This window comes from Triticum dicoccoides, chromosome 2B (genome assembly GCF_002162155.2).
Source record: "Triticum dicoccoides isolate Atlit2015 ecotype Zavitan chromosome 2B, WEW_v2.0, whole genome shotgun sequence".
Lineage (NCBI taxonomy): Eukaryota > Viridiplantae > Streptophyta > Magnoliopsida > Poales > Poaceae > Triticum > Triticum dicoccoides.
In genome coordinates this window covers 700,159,872-700,167,606 of record NC_041383.1, presented here as the reverse complement: position 1 = coordinate 700,167,606, position 7,735 = coordinate 700,159,872, and positions in this window count along the sequence as shown.

The window sequence follows — 7,735 nt, the reverse complement described above, 5'->3', positions numbered from 1 at the left end:
TGTCCATCGGTCCACAACGGCACAAACAGACCGTTGCATAACACAAGTAGAAGGAAATGAAGATGCGCCGACGCATACAGGGTACAAGTGACATGGACGAACAGGTTACAACGAATATTTAACAAAAAAACTACCACAATTCGTGGAACCGTGCCTACAACCTACCACTTTACCAATTTATGTCGAAAACTACCATTTTGTCACTAATCCGTGACTAAAAACTACCAAGTCTGGAAAGAGCCCGTTTTGGCTCTTTTAAACGCGTTTCTGACAGAGTTGGCCCACACATAAGCGGGCTAAAAAAGCAATCGGGTCCCTAGTTTTTTTTTCAAAAAAGCAATCCAGTCCTTGGCGAGGCCCAACACGGCAGCCCGGGCGCCCTGAGGAGCGCGGCGGCAAGCCAGCCCGGCTGGCCAGCATGCTCGCGGCGACGGCGGCCAGCCGGCCAGCAAGCAGCGGCGGTGGCGGCTGCGCACACACGCAAGCCAGCCGGCCAGGCGGCGGCGGCTGCGGCTGCGCACGCACGCAAGCCAGCCGGCCAGCAAGTGGCGGCGGCGGCTGCTGCGCACTCAGAAAAGGCCGCGGCACGGCACGCGGCCACCGCTCACGGCTGCCTCCGCCATGGGCAGCCACGGCTTGGCCACAGCCACGGCCGGGGGCCTCGCCAAGGACTGAATTGCTTTTTTAAAAGAAAACTAGGGACCCGATTGCTTTTTTAGCCCTCTTATGTGTGGGCCAATTCTGTCAGAAACACGTTTAAAAGAATCAAATCAGGCTCTTTTCAAACTTGGTAGTTTTTAGTCAAGGATTAGTAAAAAAATGGTAGTTTTTGGCATAAATTTATAAAGTGGTAGTTTATAGGCACGGTTCCACGAATTGTGGTATTTTTTTTGAAGTACTCAACAGTATCATTACATGATAGCAAAACTGAAAAGGCGGGGATCATCTATTTCACGCTCAGAATGAGGAATGACAAAGCCTACAAGCGCAGCCACCAAGACGACCGGCAGGAGGCCCAACAACAGCATCTTCTTCCCGGCGGCCCTTCGTCCGGCCGCAGCGTCAGCGGGCGATTTGGGCGTATGAGTTGCCCGGACGGTAGAGACACTTCCCTCTGATTTCTGAGAGGGGAACAAATATGTGCCAAAATGCAGCAGACGAATTTCCGTTCGTAACAAGGCAGAGACCAGATCAATGATGATCGCAATTCGCACATCGATCTGAAAGCAGGACAGAACCTGAAACTCTGTTAGCATCTCCTAACAAAACCTGCCTGAAACTCCCCGTTTCGATAAAAAAAAAATGCCTCATTGCCACAAACATGTACTAAAACGGGTAACAGGTGGAAGCAAATGGTACATCAAGCTCACCCACTGACACACGCACATACAGACGTGCACACACACAACTGACGCATGATGCATGCTCAGAATGACAAAACTTCCAAGCGCAGCCACGAAGACGACGGGCAGGAGGCCCAACCAGAGGATCGTCTTCCCGGCCGCACGCCGTCCAACCACGTCGCCCGACACCCAGAAGCCGACTGACGCCTCCACCAGCCCGAAGATGAACACGGCGATGAGGATGCCGTAGTACAAGAAGAAGGGCGCTTTGCCGTGGTGGAGAAATATACCTCCGGGCGCCTTGAATATGACGAGGCAGAGCGCCGCGGCTGCGTCGACGACGCCGCAGGAGATGAGAGCAGCCGGCAGCTTCTCCGCGTTGCTACAAGCGGCGGAAATCAAGGCGAGCAGGTTCGAGAAGGCGGCCAGGAACCCCATTGTCCGTCTCTTGGGTGGTGGTCTTTGCTGGGGAAATGGATTTGTGTTTGAGGCTCGGCGATGGCGAAGAATTTATAAGCACAGCCTTTAGACGCGCAAAGTGGTAGTATTATGTCACAGGCAGAGTTGGACGTGACTTTCCGCAGCCCAAGAACCCAGAGCCGAACCGAGCCGAACCGAACCACACATTTTGGTTTTCCAACCCTTAAGCGCATGCCATGCTGTAAGGCTTGAATGGATCATGCTTTACTGCTTAAACAAAGCTTCAGAGCATATGACATCGTTAACTGCTCAGCTCTAGTAAACAATCTCAAAGTGGCTCTATTCAACTTAATACTTTGCTGTGTACTAATTACCATGTGTTTTGGTTGTTTACTCCGTGACACTTTATTACTATGTGAATGACCTTGTTCCCTCTTAGATTTTCCTTTCAGAATTGCTACTTCTTGGTCGTTTTGAACAAATATCACCAAGACTAGAAGTGCACAAATACGTTTATAAAGTCTAATAATAAGATCAAACAAGTATATGCACACCTCAAGAACAAGAATATGAATAGTTTCTTTTTCTCGTCAAAGAAATATAATCTAATAAGGGAGGTCCGCAACTGTACATGAATAGTTTCTTTTTTTTGTTTTCTTTCTGCGGGAGAAGATTCATTCTTTTTGTGATGCTACTAGTCTCTTGATAGATTCATTCCACGACCCAAACTGATTTGGTTCTTTTAATCAAGTGGGATTGAGACAAGGACAGCGGCAACGACCTGGCCATGTCGGATGCCCGAACCATAACCGAGCCGACTCAAACCATAACCGATCAAGGGCATTTTTGGTTTATGACGCGTGGCCAAGGATGATTGGCACACAGGGTGACACCCGAGTATGATAGTCAACACTCAACAGCATCGTCACACACGCATGTGGCCATGTGGAGGTCGTAATAATAAGCTATGCGGATATGGCAAAAGTGAGGTATTTGGCTAAAGTGAGTATACATAGATGCTGTGGATCCACCAGGCCGGCTGGGCCCCGACCGTCGCCTTCGCTCTCCGTCACCTCTGTCACAGGGGAAGCCAGCCGAAGAAGGCACCAGAACCGAACGCTCGGTTTCCTGTTTACCAGCGTGGTTGTGCAAATGGTACGGCTGACCTGTAATGGTAGCTGCCCTTTTTTTTACACAGATACACGTACTAGTAGTGGGGCAAAATCGACAAATTTGACCTATGTACGAAATCAAATCACAGAATGAACTGTCCGTGAAACTATTTCACGCGGCTGACCTTTTTGTGTGACGCCCGACACGAAGGTGCCACACTGCACTGTGCAACGCCTCACAGATAGGCGCTACACGCCTGGCCAGCGTCGCACCCGTGTGATCCGAAAATTACTAAGTCAGTGTGCAGCGCCTGAGAGCTAGGCGCCACACTATACAGTGTAGCGCCTAGCATCTAGGCGTTGCACTAGTGGTTGCTTCATTTTGTAGTGCAACCACTAGTGTAGCGCCTAGCTCTCAGGCTCTGCACATTGACTTAGCAATTTTTAGGCAGTCTGGGATGCAACGCTGGGCAGGCGTGTAGCGCCTATCTGTGAGGCATTGCACAGTGTAGTGTGGCGCCTTCATGTCGGGCGTCACACAAAAAGGTCAGCCACGTGAAATAGTTTCACGGACAATTCATTCTGTGATTTGATTTCGTCCACCGGTCAAATTTGTCAAATTTGCCTAGTAGTGGCGCTTTGCTGACGGCACACTTTGAAAAGTGAGAGCAAGTGATCCAACCGTTTATGCACACACACCTTTTTTTCAGGAAACTTTATTATGCAGACACACTTGAAATATAGCGTCGTTGGCATGAGTGGAGCGTTTTGGAGCTCGGCCTCTATGGAGGCCGGAATTTTTAAGAAAAAAACAAAATTTAAACTTTTTCAGTTAAAAAAATCTAAAACATATTTATACAAGTACACAAGGATGTGATGTGTATGCGTGTAAAATTTCAGGATGAAATATCTTCAACTGCAATCTGTGTAAAAAAGACAAATTCATGGACTTTGAGGATGCATAATGCATCTATAAAGTGGCTCAGATTTTTTTGTAGCACTCATTTTAACGTTTTTTGTCCTTAAAATTTACACCCTTCTGCATTATGTCTTTCAAGTATATGTATATTTTTTTATTTTTATTTTGAAACATGCAAATTTAAATTTTGATCATTTCAAATTCAGCATCCCTGGAGGCCGAGCTCCATTGAGCATTTTGCGAATATTAGTTGTAGCTGCAGTCACATAACGGTCTACATATCACAGACGTAATGCCTATATTAGATTATACTATGAATGATCATAGTCATAAATATAAATATTGTAATTTAATCGCTGCCCAACTCAGGTTGGCAATGGGGATTACCTAGGCGGGTATTGGACTCCCATCCCCGTCCCCGCGATAGCTTTAATAGCTTTACCATGCCCGTCCCCGTCCCCATACCCGTCAGCAGGGATAAAAATATTCACATCCCCATCCCTGCCGGGTTCCTTATACCCGTGGGGAAACCCATACACACAATCTACAACAACCTTAGATAGCATTTCAGTAGAAAAAAATAGCATTTCAGCACAATAAAAAAATGTAGTGGCTAGGTTAAGGTTTTCTTCAGGCTTTTTGGCCAAAGGGGTGGGATGGGTGAAAATTTGCATGGGTAAGGGCGGGAATTACATGGGGTCTACTAAATTTTTAGCCCGCATGTAAGTCCTTCACGGGTAAGGCGGGTAATAGGCATGGTAAAGGTATCCCATCCCCATCCCCGTCATGCATGCTGGGTAAGGTATTTGACCCACCAGCTTCCCCGTGGGTATTAAAGTTGGCACATCCCCGTCCCATGATAGAGTAATTACCCACGGGGATGCGGGTAACGGTTAACCATTAATTGCCAGCTTCATGCCCAATTGTAGTTTGTTCACCACACTTGTATGCTTATGAGAGATGCCACTAGTAAACCTATGGCCCCTGGTCTATTCTCTAGAACTGAAAGCCTCATCAAAAATATTATTTTTTGTTGTACCGTTTCTTTTAACTTATCTATCTATTAAGAAGCTTGACAACATTCTTGACGTGTTGGAGACAAGTTTGTGTTCATTTTGTGCACAAGTAGTTGTGACTTTGTTTGCTGAAAGAACTCCTTTTGGTTTGATAAACCTTAGTTCTTTACTAAGGGAAATACTTATTGCTAGGTTACTTCACCTTGATTGAGGTCCTAAGAGCATTTCCACTCGCCACCCCCCCCAACAGGCCCCAAGGCCCTTTTTTATCGCCGGTGCGAAAAAACGGCCCAGTCGCGCACCCAGAAGCCCACTTTTCGCTGGTTAGGGCCGAATTTGGCGCTGGTGTACCCATGCCGAACCCGGCACGCTGGGGGGCGCCCGAGGCACCGGAAGAAACATTTTTGGTGCGAAACCTTGGTGGACCCACTGAGTCAGCGACTAGCCGAGTTCGTCGTCCTCATCGCCTCGCTTTCCCGCAGGGAATCAATGCCAAGCCTATTACCGGTCAGCCTTCCACTGATTCCTCACGGGCGGTGCAGTGATGGTGCGCCGACGCGTGCCCCGCCCCCTCCCGCCACGCGTACACACGCATGCTGCCCGCTCACCGCCCACCAGGCGCTATAAAAGCCGCCCTCCCTCGCCGGCGGCCGCACACACTGATCCCCCCCACTCGCCGAAGACGACCCTCTAGCCCTCTTGCCGCCGACGACCCCCTCGCCCTCTCCCCTCTCTCCCAGCTCCTCCTTCGACGACTGCTACTTCTTGAGCTTGCGTTGGTTTTTCCCTTGAAGAGGAAAGGGTGCAACAAAGCAGAGGTAAGTATTCCCCTCACTTTGAGAACCAAGGTATCAATCCAGTAGGAGGTACAAGAAAGTCTCCAATCTATGCACCAGCACAAACAATCAAACACTTACACCCAACGTGATAAAGGGGTTGTCAATTCCTTCACGGTCACTTGCAAGGATGAGATCTGATAGAGATAGATATAAAAGATTACTAAAATGTAAAATAAAGTAAAGACAAATAAATTGTAGCAAGGTATTTTTAGGGTTTTTGGTTTGTAGATCTGAAAATATATGACGGAAAATATACCCGGGGGCCATAGGTTTCACTAGAGGCTTCTCTCTTGAAAGAAAACAACATGGTGGTGAAGGAAATATACCTAGAGGCAATAATAAATTGTAATTTTATATTTTCTTATTCATGATGTTTCACTAGAGGCTTTTCTCTTGAAAGAAAACAAGACAGTGGTGAAGGAAATATACCCTAGAGGCAATAATAAAGTTGTTATTTTATATTTTCTTATTCATGATAAAGGTTTATTAGTCATGCTAGAATTGTATTGATCGGAAACTTAAATACATGTGTGAATACATAAACAAATACCATGTCCCTAGTAAGCCTCTACTAGACTAGCTCACTGATAAAAAATAGTTAAGGTTTCCTAACCACAGACATGAGTTTTCATACGATAATGGGATCATATCATTAGGAAAATGATGTGATGGACAAGACTCATCCGTTAGCTTAGCATACTAATCATTCAGTTTAATTGCTATTGCATTCTTCATGTCAAATACATATTCCTTCGACTATGAGATTATGCAACTCCCGGATAGCGGAGGAATACCTTGTGTGCTATCAAACGTCACAACATAACTAGGTGATCATAAATATGCTCTACATGTATCTCTGAAGGTGTTTGTTGAGTTGGCATAGATCAAGATTAGGATTTGTCACTCTGAGTATCGGAGAGGTATCGCTGGGCCCTCTCGGTAATATGCATCACAAGCTTGCAAGCAAATGACTAAGGAGTTGGTCACGAGGTGATGTATCACGGAACAAGTAAAGAGACTTGCTTTGAACGATATTGGACTAGGTATAGGGATACCAACGGTCGAATCTCGGGCAAGTAACATATCGATGGACAAAGGGAATTATGTTTGTTGTCATAACGGTTCGATCGATAAAGATCTTCGTAGAATATGTAAGAGCCAATATGGGCATCCAGGTTCCGCTATTGGTTATTAACCGGAGAGGTGTCTTGGTCACGTATACATAGTTCTCGAACCCATAGGGTCCGCACGCTTAACATTCGTTGATGATATAATATTATATGAGTTATGTGATTTGGTGACAGAATGTTGTTCGGAGTCTCGGATGAGATCAAGGACATGACGAGGAGTCTCGAAATGGTCTAGAGATAAAGATTGATATATAGGACGATGGTATTCGGACACCGGAAGTGTTTCGAAGGGTACCGGGTACTTATTGGGTCACTGGAAAGGACTTTCGGGCACCCCCGGCAAAGAGATGGGCCTTATGGGCCAAGAGAGGGAACACACCAACCCACAAGGGGCTGGTACTCCCCTATAGAGGCCGGCCCTATGAGGAGGAGAAGGAAAGACGGGAGGGAAAGGAAAGTGTGGAGTAGGACTCCCCCTTCCTTCCCTCTCCCGCCCCCCCTTTCCTCCCCCTTCTTCATACAAGGAAAGGGGGGGGCGCAGGAGGGCAGGAGACCTAGGACTGGTAGCCAGCCCCTTGGGATGCGCCCTGGCTACTTTAGGCTGCCTCCTCCCCCCTCCCACCTCTCTCTCTATATATATATGTTGGGAGGGGGCTCTACACAAGGACACAACATTGTCTTAGCCGTGTGCGGCGCCCCCGTCCACCGTTTACTCCCTCGGTCATATTTTTGTAGTGCTTAGGCGAAGCCCTGCGGAGATCACATCACCATCACCGTCACCACGCCGTCCTGCTGTCGGTACTCATCTACTACCTCGCCATCTTGCTGGATCAAGAAGGCGTAGGACGTCCCCGAGCTGAACGTGTGCAGAACACGGAGGTGTCGTGCGTTCGGTACTAGATCAGTTGAAGCACGAAGAAAAGTTCGACTACAACAACCACGTTGTGAAATGATTC